At 47.0% G+C, this 12,150-nt stretch overlaps 1 pseudogene across 1 annotated transcript; it reads left to right on the top strand.

Moving 5' to 3' along the window:
• The first annotated feature begins 1,187 nt into the window (after positions 1-1,187).
• Positions 1,188-8,275, top strand: LOC146353411 (lysozyme C, milk isozyme-like; annotated as a pseudogene). Its single transcript, XR_014788057.1, has 4 exons — positions 1,188-1,351; positions 5,317-5,478; positions 6,148-6,226; positions 7,943-8,275. The product of XR_014788057.1 is annotated as a lysozyme C, milk isozyme-like (transcript).
• The last annotated feature ends 3,875 nt before the right edge of the window (positions 8,276-12,150 follow it).

Raw genomic sequence — 12,150 nt, 5'->3', positions numbered from 1 at the left:
TGATGTGTAGTGAGGAGCTATAAGGCAGGGGTAAGCAACAGCTGGCCTGCGGGTTGTATGTAGCCCCCACCACACACACCTTGCTCCAGCCTCTGCCAGGCCTCTGTCTCCCAAATTCATTTTTAAGAATAAATTGAAGCACGTGCCATCTGTAGTGGCTAATTTTAACCCACTTGGGTCTCCATTGTCATTATGGATGCCTTAAAAAAAAATGACTTGGCACCCTTAGGGACATAGGAAGCTGCCCTATACTGCGTCAGACCATTGACCCATCTAGCCCAGGACTGTCGACACTGATGGGCAGCAGCTCTCCAGGGTTTCAGGCAGGATTCTTTTCTTGCCCTACCTGGAGAAGCCGGAGTTTGAACCTGGGACCCTTTGCATGCCAAGCATGTGCTCTGTCACACTGAGCGATGGCCCCTCCCTCCCTTGGTGCAGCCAGTTGGGGGGGGGAGGTCTGGGGGCAAAAATGGCCTCTGGGGCTCCGAAGTTGCCCACCCCTGCTAGACTATGAAATTCCCTCCCAAAGAGAGAGCTGCTGGGCCTTCTCGCTAGTGGGGTTTGGATGGAAGTTGACCCTGCTGTCTGAGGTGGCTTTTGAGATGGAGACCAAGTTGTTGTTTCATGGCCAACTCTATGGCCTACGGACCTGCTGTTGTACTCTTGCTTTACTACGGCTTTGCATGCTTTGGTTAGTTTGGTATTATGTTGTTCTTCAGCCCCCTTGCTCAGCCTCCCAGATGGAAAGTTGAGGGAGGGGTGGCAGGAAGAGGAATACTTTACATACCTGAGTGACATTATTTCTGTTTGGGGTGGTAGCAGTGGTTTGTTTTGCCCAGGATTTATTCTCTTTTCCTTTTTTCCTCTTTGTTAAGTAATGATTTCTTATTGTTTCTACTGTGATTTTTATCTGTATACATAATTTCTTTTGCATTTGTATTCCATTAAAAATAATTCAAGGTTGAGGTTTTTCCCATAAGTTACTTAGGTGTTTTCTTCCTTCCTTTTTACATTTCTGATTTCAGCACTCTCTTGTCATGTAATCGGTCAATCCAGAACTGTGACCTCTCTCATTTTTGTCGACCGCTACATCTTTTGTTTCACAATGAATGTTCTGCTTGCCATCTAAACTGAGGGCGGTTGCCAAATCAGTGCCTATAAAAGCCACTGGGGACCTGGGGGATGATGTGCACCATCCTGTTGGGAGTTGCAGCGATGAAGGCTCTCGTCCTCACCCTCCTCTGCCTGTTTGTTGCAGTGAATGAAGCCAAATGGTTTGAAAGATGTGAACTGGCTAGAGTTCTGAAGCAACGTGGGATGGATGGATACTATGGCTACAGCCTCAACGACTGTGAGTCTGTGCTTCCTTTCTCTCCATCTTTGCACACATCCCCGTGTGTTGCGGGATGGCTTCTTTTCACGAAACAATTCAGACAGAGACACGCCGCTTCAGCTTTCTTTTATTTGTGTGTGTGTGTGTGTGTGTGTGTGTCAGAGAGAGCCAATGGGTGTGAAAATGTTCACTTCACTGTAATTCTGTGCAGAAGTTGATCCACACCCTCTTGCTAAGAGGACTCGGAGGAATGGGCATCACATTTCACACACTGAGCTGTTCACCACCAGTCTCCCACGTTCAGAGAGGAGATCTGCACCACAGCACAACCTCACACACTTCTTTATTGTTCTCAAGAGAGATTTTGAATTGTGCTTTACGTATTATTCAGGATTGCCTCTCTTACACCCGGTGGCTTTTCAAATATTTGTTGTGTTGCTGTTTTTCAAGAAAGGAAGGATGCTTACCATGCCACCACCATGGTAAGCATCTTCTAAAGAGTTTCAGCCCCCAAAGGCCCAAACTTCAGGGAAGTACTGAAATGAGGTACTTATTTCAGGGAGGTACTGAAATGTGTTCCCCAAATTGGATCAACCAGATTTTTCTCTCTCTCTTCATGTGTGTGTGCTATAGTTGTAGACAATATTCATAGAAATCTGCGAAAATGGAGAAGAAACTTGGAGGGACAGCAGTGTATACAAAAGAGAAACAATTGAGAGGAGGCTGCCCCAACCTGGTGTCCTCTAGATGCTATGATTGACCACTCCCATTTTCCCTGACCACCCGTCATCCTTTCAGGTACCTTAACTGAGGTATCCAGAGCAACATCTGGTCCAATGGTACTGGATGAGTTTCAGGAGTTGAGCCATGAGGATGCAGACAGGGCGCTTGGAAGAGTTCAACCTACCACTTGCATGCTCCACCTTTGCCCATCTTGGCTTGTTGCATCTGTTAAGGACAGGAGGGGATGGGTGGTTGGGTCCAGGGCTCCATCTATGTGGAAATGAAATGAGAGGCGTTTTCTTTTTTGATTTGATATAATTTTATTTTTTATAAAGAGAAACAACAACAACATAAACATACAATACACATACACTAAAATATCTCTTAAGATTGTAAGATATCTACCTTTGGCTCCCCTTACACAACAAATGCTTATTATTATTCTCTACTTCTTATCTTAGTTGTATATCATACATTGAGTTCACAGACATTATCTCATTTCTCTCCTAATTTTTAACAACAACAACAACAATTTTATTTATTTATTTATTTATTTATTGCATTTATATCCCGCCTTTTTTCCTCCAAGGAACTCAAGGCAGCGTACATGATCCTCCTCCTTCCTCCATTTTATCCTCACAACAACAACCCTGTGAGGTGGGTTGGGCTGAGAGTCTGTGACTGGCCCAAAGTCACCCAGTGAGCTTCCATGGCCGAGTGGGGACTAGAACCCGGATCTCCCGACTCCCAGTCCAGCACTCTAGCCACTACACCACACTGGCTCTCCCAATAACAATAACAACAACAACAAGAAAAATGGAGAAATAACCATCTCAAAGTTCAAAATCCACATACATAAATATCATTTTTCTCTATTTCTTGTACAAGTTCGATAAAAGGTTTCCAATTTAACATAAATGTAGTTGTTGATCCTTCTTTAATTATAATAGTAAGTTTTGCCATCTCTGCCAGTTCCATCATTTTCATGATCCACTCGCTCACAGTTGGTATTGTTTCATTCTTCCACTTTTGTGCATAGAATAACCTTGCAGCCATTGTCATGTAGAGAACGAGGGTTCCCCCCTTCTCTTTTACGTGTTTATCTGTTAGACCCAATAACAAATTTTCTGGCTTTATTTCTATAGTAGTCTTTAATATTCTTTGAGCTAAAGACTGTATTTGTTTCCAAAATATTTTAGCTTTCTTACAAGTCTACCATAAACGATAAAATGTTCCATCCTGATCTTCACATTTCCAACATCTTCCAGAAACACCCTTATACGTTTTAGACAGTTTGAATGGTGACATACCATGAGAAGTGTTTTCTTGTTACATCTGCATTTTTATGAAATCACTTTGGTCCATCAGGGGCAAATGAATCAAGAAAAGCAGAGTATACACTACCTAAGAACCAGCTTTGACATGTCACACAGCACTTGGAACACCCATACTTTGGGGTTGGGTGGGCAGAGTAGAATTGAACGTCATGAACCCCACGGGGGCTGCTCAGCGAATGAGAGAGGCTTGTTCTCTGCCACTGTCCATGCTCCCCTGCTCAGGGAAGTTTACTGGAAGTGCTGAATTAAGCCCCTGTAGTTTACCCCACACCTCTCCCCTCTCATCTACCATTGGGATATTGTGAAAGAATGGAAGATACTGCACTCTTCTGCATGGGAAATACAGGCTACCTACTGTGAATGGGGAAAGCAGCTACTCCGCTATTGTGAATGCCTGAAACAGCGCAACTGCGATACTGCGAATGGGAAAAACAGGATAGATATTGTGAATGGGAAAGCAGCCCTACTGTGACTGGGGAGAAAGCAGGAATGGGAGGAGACAAGGGGGTGGCCCCACCCCTTGACCAGGTCACTGCCAGGTCACAGAAGTAGGCACACCCAGCATTTAATGTGGGGAGACAGGGCACTCTGCAATGGAACCGCTTGGGAGCCCCGTTTAAAGGGAAAAGACACACTAAATGGACTTTCTGGAAAATGCACCTCTTCCAGAGGGAAGCTGCGGGGCTGCTGTGGATTGGGGACAGCATCATCTGTCATGAATGACCCTGATGTGCTGTCACTCCAAAATAAATCAGCCATGTAGATTGGACCCAGAAGGTTATAACAACCTGGAGAGTGGGAATGGTACCAGCCCAGTCACTACCTGCTCAGACCCTTAGGTCATCCTTGCAGGCCGTCCTCTAGGTGCCTCCACTGAAGGAAGTGAGGCAGGTGGCTGCAAGAGAGGGTCTTCTCAGTTGTGCCAACCAGTTTATGCGAGGAGGCTTGCCTAGTGCCTATGTTATTACCTTTCTTCCCAGGCATTTTGGATCTTATATTTTAGATTTATGGCTCCCTTAATACAATTTACATTTCTGTGCTGTCTGTCGTTATGTATTCTACTCTTTTTGCTTTTGCAGTCTGCCCAGGAAACATTCATTACTGGGCAGATCACAAATAAAAGAAATGGCAAAAACTAAACACATATGTAGCACTGAATTTTCAATGTTGCTTCTAAGTGTGGTGATAAAACAAAACAAATCAAAATCAAGATGTCACAACCCCACTGTGATCCCACCTAGGGATGTACGAAAGTCACTTACCTTTTCGCGGATTCTGTTCATAGTGTGGGGGGAGGCGTTCCATCCCTCCCCCCGGAATCCTCGACGGGAGGGGAGGCGATCTGGTCCTCCCCCCCCGGAATCCTCGAAAGCCAGCTGTGCTCTGTGGCAGCTCCGCAGAGCAGCCGGCCAGGCCCAGGCCAGGGCCGTCCGCAGCCGGATTTCCAGCCACGGAGGGCTCTGGGTAAGGAAAAAAAACTGGTGTATGCAAATGGCGGTGGCTACGGCCGCTGCCATTTGCATTCCTTATTTTTCTTTGTCTTTTTTTTTTTTTTTACAGAGATGTGATAGGCTACATAAAAACTTACGTAGCCTATCACGTCTCTGTAAAAAAAAAAGAAAAAAAAAGACAAGACTGCAAATGGCGGCGGTGGTGGCCGGTCAGAAGACCAGCCACTGCCAGAGCCGCCACCGGAGCTGCTGCCGCCCGGAAGATCCGCCCCAGGTAAGTCTCATCCCGGGGGGGATCCGTGGGGGGGCGGGGGGGCAGGCCGTTCTGCCACAGATTTCGGGGGGCCGAATGCACTGGCATTCGGCCTCACCGAGATCCGTGGCAGAATTCTCCTCCATCCCTACTCCCACTCCATTGCCGCTGTGGCTCAGCTGCATCGAACCCCTACATTTCCTGCTCACTTTGTTCCAGGGATGTGTATGGCTTATCAGCCAAGCAAATACAACAGCTGAGCCGTGAGCTCGAGAAACTCGGATGGCAGTTACAACTATGGGATTTTCCAATTGAGCAGCCACTGGTGGTGCTCCAATGGACGAGGAAGAACATCAAACACCTGCGGACGCTCCTGCAGCTGTAAGCAACTTGCCCTCATGGGGCTAACTTGCCAATGGCCAGTGAAGTTGCCCCCAAAAGGTGGATGATGCATTTGAAGGCTACTGTTCGTCTCCCTTGTGACCGTTCTCCTGCCTCTATCCAGCCCCCCACTCAACACCCCTGTTCCCCAGCTACACCCCTACTTCCCCCATGGAGACGCATCCAGTGGTGTGCCCACATTCCTTCCTCATACCACACTAGCTTCTCCATTCTTGGGAGCAGAGGGCAAGGCCAAGCCTGGAGAAACCAACCCCCACAGGCTTCACCGCGCCCTCTGAGTGTAGCTTCTATGCCCACAGTAGCTGGTGGAGGTGAGGAGGATGGATTTTCCCGCACACAAAATATTTTTGTGAGCTCTCTCTGTTGTGATGAAAATAGTTTGGGGTGTCTTGGCCTTGAATGGGCAGCTAAGACCTATTAGGTAAACAAAAGACCTGGCCCTGGCAGAGATGAAAATGGCTAGAACTGGTGTGTTGATATGGATCAGCCCAGCTTCTTGCCTTGTTGGACTCTCCTTCAGGATGTGGCTCTGGGGACTGTCATGGTAAGCATCTGGACATCAACACTGATGATCACCCTGGTGGCTGGAAATACCTGTTCTAGCAATCCCTCATAACCTCCTTTGTTTTCTGACAAATCTTTGCACAGCTTTCATAAATGACGACATCACAGATGATATTGAGTGTGCGAAGAGAGTGGTCCGTGACCCCAACAGGATGGATGCCTGGTAAGTCCCTGCCTTGTTGACCTTTCTCTGCTTTCATGATTCAGTGGCAGCAGAATCTGTAGCAGCCCTGTAGAACAAGAAGATGAACGTTGAACCCTAGGCTTTTGTACTGCCGGTAGCTGAAGATGCTTCCTCAATGGGCACCGAAAGCTGATAGATGCTTAGCAGTCGCAATGTGGACAAGAAAGAAATAGGTTTGCAGCTGACTGGGAAGATGCCCTGAGGTGGACAGTTCAGTGCTTTGGGAAATGGATGCTACTTCCTAGGTTAACACTGTTTGGTGATTCCTGCTCCCCTGGCCAATGAGTGCTCTTGTCCGTAAGCAGACACCAGAAAAGATGCCTTAGAGCTCAATCCTATGCATGCTTACTCAAACAGAATCCCCACTCAGTTCAAGGGAGCTTGCTGACAGGATTGCAGCCATAACCTTCCATACTCATTTCTCCCCTGTATCTTTTCCCTCACAGGGGATTAGCCAAAATGCTATTCCAGTAGGGAAAGTTTTAAGCAATCTTTGTGCCCCTCAGCGCTGGTGTTCAGCTGCAGGTTGCAGCTCCTGTGACTGGATTTTGGGTAGGTGGGGGAGTTGGAGTCAAGGATGGATGGATCTCCTAGTCTCGGTCTCACTGAGATTGTCAGTTTTTTAAGGTGTAGCTCAATCCATCCCATTTCAGAACAACTTCTGATTTCTTTTTAATTTTCAAAATCCTTATGAGCATTTGTAAGCATTTTTCAAAATGTACATATTAAGGGGCTCCTTTTGAAATGTATGCCTTTTGATGTACTTCCTGTTTAAAAAAAACTCAATGTAGCACATTTTTCATATGACCCTAGTTGGAGTAAATGTGACTTAGCATCCATCACAAGTCATTTCACCCTAAATTCAGTGGCAGACTCTGATAGACTAGCAGTGGACCATTTGGGGATGCAGTTTTAAGATCCTGTAGAGTAGCACATGCATGCTGCACCAACGTTTGTCCATGCTATGAGCTGTTACCTAGCAAGGCCCTGGCTGAAGCTGAGCAATCAGCTTGGGAACTGGTTCTTATTCTCGCAGATCAGTACAGAATCCGGCACTGCCTAGCACAGGAGGAGGAGGTTTGGTAGGCAGGGCTGGTGCAGGCTGGGTGGGAAGCCTGTGGGTCGGGGTGATGAAGCTGAGGCTAACGTCTGAGAACCATTAATCTGGGAGAGGAACCAGCCACCCCTTTCCATTCCTAGGTCCAAGTTCACTTGAGGGTAGTCAGGCCTATCGAAGCATGGAGTGTAGCATTTGCATTATTTAGGGTCCTGGAGGTGATGAAGGCTGATGAGAAAACTGAGGGAGGTGTGCAAAAAACAAGGTGCTGCCTTAGTCTTGGAGGATGGAAATCAGAAATCATGCCAGAGATCTCTTGTGTGGTGTGGATGAGTGGGCTCAACACTGACCACCAACACTAGTCATCCGTGGAGATGGATGAAGAACACAAGCTCCTGTTTCATATAGACTGTAGGGTGGTGGTGGTGGTGGTGTGATCAGGGAGCAGGAGGTCATTTTATTTGGTACTGAATCTGCTCCAGTCAGGAAACACCATGAACCAATGAACAGGAAGGATGGGTGATGAGTAGCAAGTATTTGATGGCAACATCTTGCAGCTCTCAAAGGAGACCACACCTGTAGCTATCAAAGCAACACTCAGATGACCCATTTGTTATTGTTCTCATTCTGACTTTTAGGATAGGTTGGACGAGACACTGCAAGGGAAAAAATCTCTTTCTCTACACCTTTGGCTGCTGGCTGTGAATTCTACGATCCTGAATAAAATCCATTTCTCTTGATTCCCCTCTGATGAAGATGATACCTCTCCTTGTACAATCAGCATTCAGATAGTTCTTTCTGTGCAAGTATTCGTATTTTGCACCCCATGTGGTGGGGAGCATGGCATTCTTTGCCTTTCAGTCTGGGGAAAATATTGGGAATGTGTCTGGATGGGAAAGTGATCAGTGTGACCTTGGCTCAGATTATGAGTCGCCACGCTTGAAAATCTCCAATAAACTGAGAATAATCAGATCTTAGTTTCTGTGTTGATGGGTGGGGAAAGAAGCAAGGAGTATATTGCGGTCAAGCCTGGCTCCCTTGTCAACTCGTCTTTGTCTTCAAAGAAGTTGTGCCTCACCACCATCCTGTACAGTGACCCCGGTAACTAAATGTGGACAAGCTGATAGTATCAATGGTCATGTTCATGCTGGCCCCCTGCAGGTTCACAGTGTATAACTGAAGGAATAAGCATTGCACACAGAATACAGTAGATTTCCCCTCCACACAAACCCTATGAAATTACAGGAGGACTGGCAGCATTCTAGCTTCAGAGTAAACCTGGGCATGCATAACATACATGGGCTGCCACAGGCTTGAACGGGGCAAGGAAAGCTAAATACCCCTGGGGCCGTTGCTCAAAGCTTCACCAAAACAAGGGAAGTTATGCCTCCTCTTCAGGCCGGAATGAAGCACATCACTAGTTTTCACCGAAATATGCAGGAAATATCTGGAGCTAAAGTGGAACACGGAAGGTCAATGTGTGCCCAAGCCAGGGGACTCCTGGGCAGCACATTGACCAGAACACCAGTAGAATCCTAACCCCGTAACAAGGTCCCAACCACAGGTATGTATGTTCAAAGGCAAGAGACTGCTGGGCAGGAGAACAGGATAGGGGGTGAGAAATATGATAGGCCACCACCATGGCTCTGGCTCCATGCTTGCCTGCTCCTGTCTGCTCCTATAACTGGAAAGTTGGGGGGCAGACCTTGGTCAAGCTGACCCCATCTCATGCAGCCAGGTTTGTGTCACACAAGCAGGGCAGCATGCTTATCTGGGATTCACTTCTGGATCACAGAGGTCATATTAGTCATTAAACTTGCATGTAAAGGTAAAAAAAGGTGTCCCCAACCAGTTGTGTCCGATTCTAGGGTGTGGTGCTCATCTCCATTTCTAAGCCGAGGAGCCATTGCTGTCCGAAGACACTTCCGTAGTCATGTGGCCGGCATGACTGAACACCGAGGTGCACAGAGCGCTGTTACCTTCCCGCCGAAGCAGTACCTATTTATCTACTTGCAATTTCTTGCTTTCGAACTGCTAGGTTGGCAGAAGCTGGGACTGAAGACGGGAGCTCACTCCGTCACGCAGCACTCGGGTCTCAAACTGCTGTCCTGCTGACCTTCCAGTCTGCAGTTCAGTGTCTTAACCAATTTAAGCCTTGATCAATCAGACCATAGTTGGTTTGGAGAAGAACTGGAAGGGTGAAGAGCATGCCCATGTCTGCACTACCTAGGCACGAACACATTGGTCAGTTTTGCTTTCTCCTGCATTCAAAATGTTTAAATCTCAAGTTCTTTCTGTCCAAAATATAAAGAACATTGTGAATACTGTGATTCCACAGACCCCCTGTGATTTCAAAGGGTTTGTGTGGGAGGGGAAATCTTTATCAAAAACAAACTGAAATGAAATTCTCATCCAGCCACACCGGCCAAATTCAATAGGGACAGCTCTTCCCGGCATGGAGAGGACTTTGATGCACCTGCCTGCCACATGGCTGTCGAAGACGAGCGGCCTGTCAGAAAACAGTGGTGGCGTCCATAATTCAGTGCTAACATGGGTTGAATATCCAGATTCTGAAGAGCTAGATGCTCCAAGTCCTGGGCCTGCATGGACGAATCCATCTCTTTTACTTTCTCCCACTTTTGAATTTGTTAAATCTCAAGTTCTTTCCATCCTAGGTATGAACAAAGTGAATGTTGGTTAAAAAAATTTACACAGTGAACTGAACTGCAATTCTCACCCATCCCCAGTGATATCTCCCTCTGCCCACCACATATGGAATAGTGGTGCTGAATCTTCCACCCCCTCTGGAAGTTCCCAGAACATCTATTGGCTTAGCACCACCCCCAGCTTAAAAAGACACCATTGCTGATACCATGTTATGAAAAGCTTTTGTAAAATAATTTGAGTCCTATGGCTTCAAGCTGAGCAGGGTTTGGTGGCCCAGAGACTGGGCTGTTGACCTGGAGGCCCAAAAGGCCTTGTCAAACTAGGAGCCTTTGGGCCAAACCCAGAGCCAGTGTGGTGTAGAGGCTAGAGAGTTAGACTGGAAGTTGGGAGATCCAGGTTCTAGTCCCCACTCAGCCATGGAAGCTCAATGGGTGACTTTGGGCCAGTCACAGGCTCTCAGCCCAACCAACTTCACAGGGTTGTTGTTGTGAGGATAAAATAGAGGAGACAATGTACGCCGCCTTGGGTTCCTTAAGGAGGAAAAAAGGTGGGATAGAAATGTAATAAATAAATAAACAAACAAACAAAAACACAAACCCAGCAGTCTGGGAATGCAAGAGGAAAAAGAGGTGTTCCAGTGAATCAACGTCTGATGCTGCACGAGCCTTTCAAAAGAACAAGCTCACAGGATGTTAAGACATTATACAGCAAATGGTCTAAATACATAAAATGAAAACTATGGATTGGATCCAAACTTAATCATACTTAGCACAGAGCTCTTGTTTTCAATGGGATTTAGTTCTCACTGATGTCAATGCATCTACTCCAACTAAGTCTGGCTCCAATTTTATGTTAGGATAAATGGATACCTGCCTCTACTAAGTCCGCCCAATTATGCCCCAATTGCAATACCCAAGAGGCCAGGGTAGAGGTTCTGGGCCAGGACAGACAGTATGCCACCAGGATGGCTGGATCAAGAGCCATACTCCCCCCTCGCCCCCATGTTTCAGGAGTAATACTTGTGCTGAAGCAGAGTTGGTCAATTAACCCGAGAGTCAAGGGCAGAATGAACAGACCCCTTGATCTCTCCCACTGCTCTCCAAGCATGTAGAATCTGGATGCATCCTGTGGCAAAGCAGTGGCCTAGGCAGATTTGCTAGTGTGGGACAGAAAGGGCCACCTCAGGTTTGAAACCAAACAGATGCTCAATAAATATAAACACTGAATATTCCTCCTTATCTACTGTTGACACAGGCAAAACAATAATACAGCCTTTCCCCTGGCTGCCAGGAAATAGCCTTGACCTACAACGCCCTTTTTAATTTATGGGAATTGAAATGAAACTCCACCTCCTTCACCTCAGAAGTTGTGGGGCGGGCAAAAGAGTGAGCCAAACAGTTGCTGGAAATCTTTCCCCACTACCAATTTAGCAGGCCCAATTTAATCCATAGTTCAATGGTTAGTTTGGTGTGTGTGTGGGTGGGGGGGGGGTGTTTTTGTTCAGGCTTGAAATTAAACACTGGGAGGAGAGGGCTGGCTCTGACCATTTCCTTCACAGTGGCTTCCTCTCCCTTTTATCTTCGGAAACTCCTGATATGAGGGAAGGAATGTGGCAAATGCAATGTATTATATAAGGGAGCAACCCTATGGATGTGTAGACAGAAAAAAGGGCTACTGCTCCCCAGCCCCATCTACATGAGCCATTTGCCCCGGCACTGCTTCCAAGGGAAGATCTTTGCGACAGATGATGCAGTCCCCGCTTCGCAGCCCAATCGTGGTTTTCACAGAGAAATCCCGGTTTTCTCAGAGTCCATTTGCTGGGGTGGTGGTGGTGGTGCTTGACCTGTCTGTCCCTTCCTCGGATTGATATCGCAGCGTCTTCGGTGATGCCTCTCCCCATTCCTCCTCCCTCACAGCTCCACAGTTACAGGGGCATGAAGAAGGAGGCTGGTGGAAGCCGTGCAGATTTGTGGAAGAGAAAGTAGCGGGGGTGGGGGGAGAGCAGGGGGCAAACATGTCTACCAGGAAGTAACGCATTGCCTTCTGTTCCATGTCACTGCCTCTCTCACTTTAAGTATTGAGCTTGAAAGAGTAGAGATGTTCAGCTACAGAGGAACACAGCTGAGAAACGCTGGATGCCTGTGGATTCGAAGCTGCGCAGTTGCGAAAGGGTGGGCAC

The sequence above is a fragment of the Heloderma suspectum genome, chromosome 2 (assembly GCF_057233095.1).
Source record: "Heloderma suspectum isolate Gila_16-S chromosome 2, 16-S_ref, whole genome shotgun sequence".
Lineage (NCBI taxonomy): Eukaryota > Metazoa > Chordata > Lepidosauria > Squamata > Helodermatidae > Heloderma > Heloderma suspectum.
The sequence above is the reverse complement of the archived record's forward strand: the minus strand, read 5'-3'. Positions and strand labels throughout refer to the sequence as shown.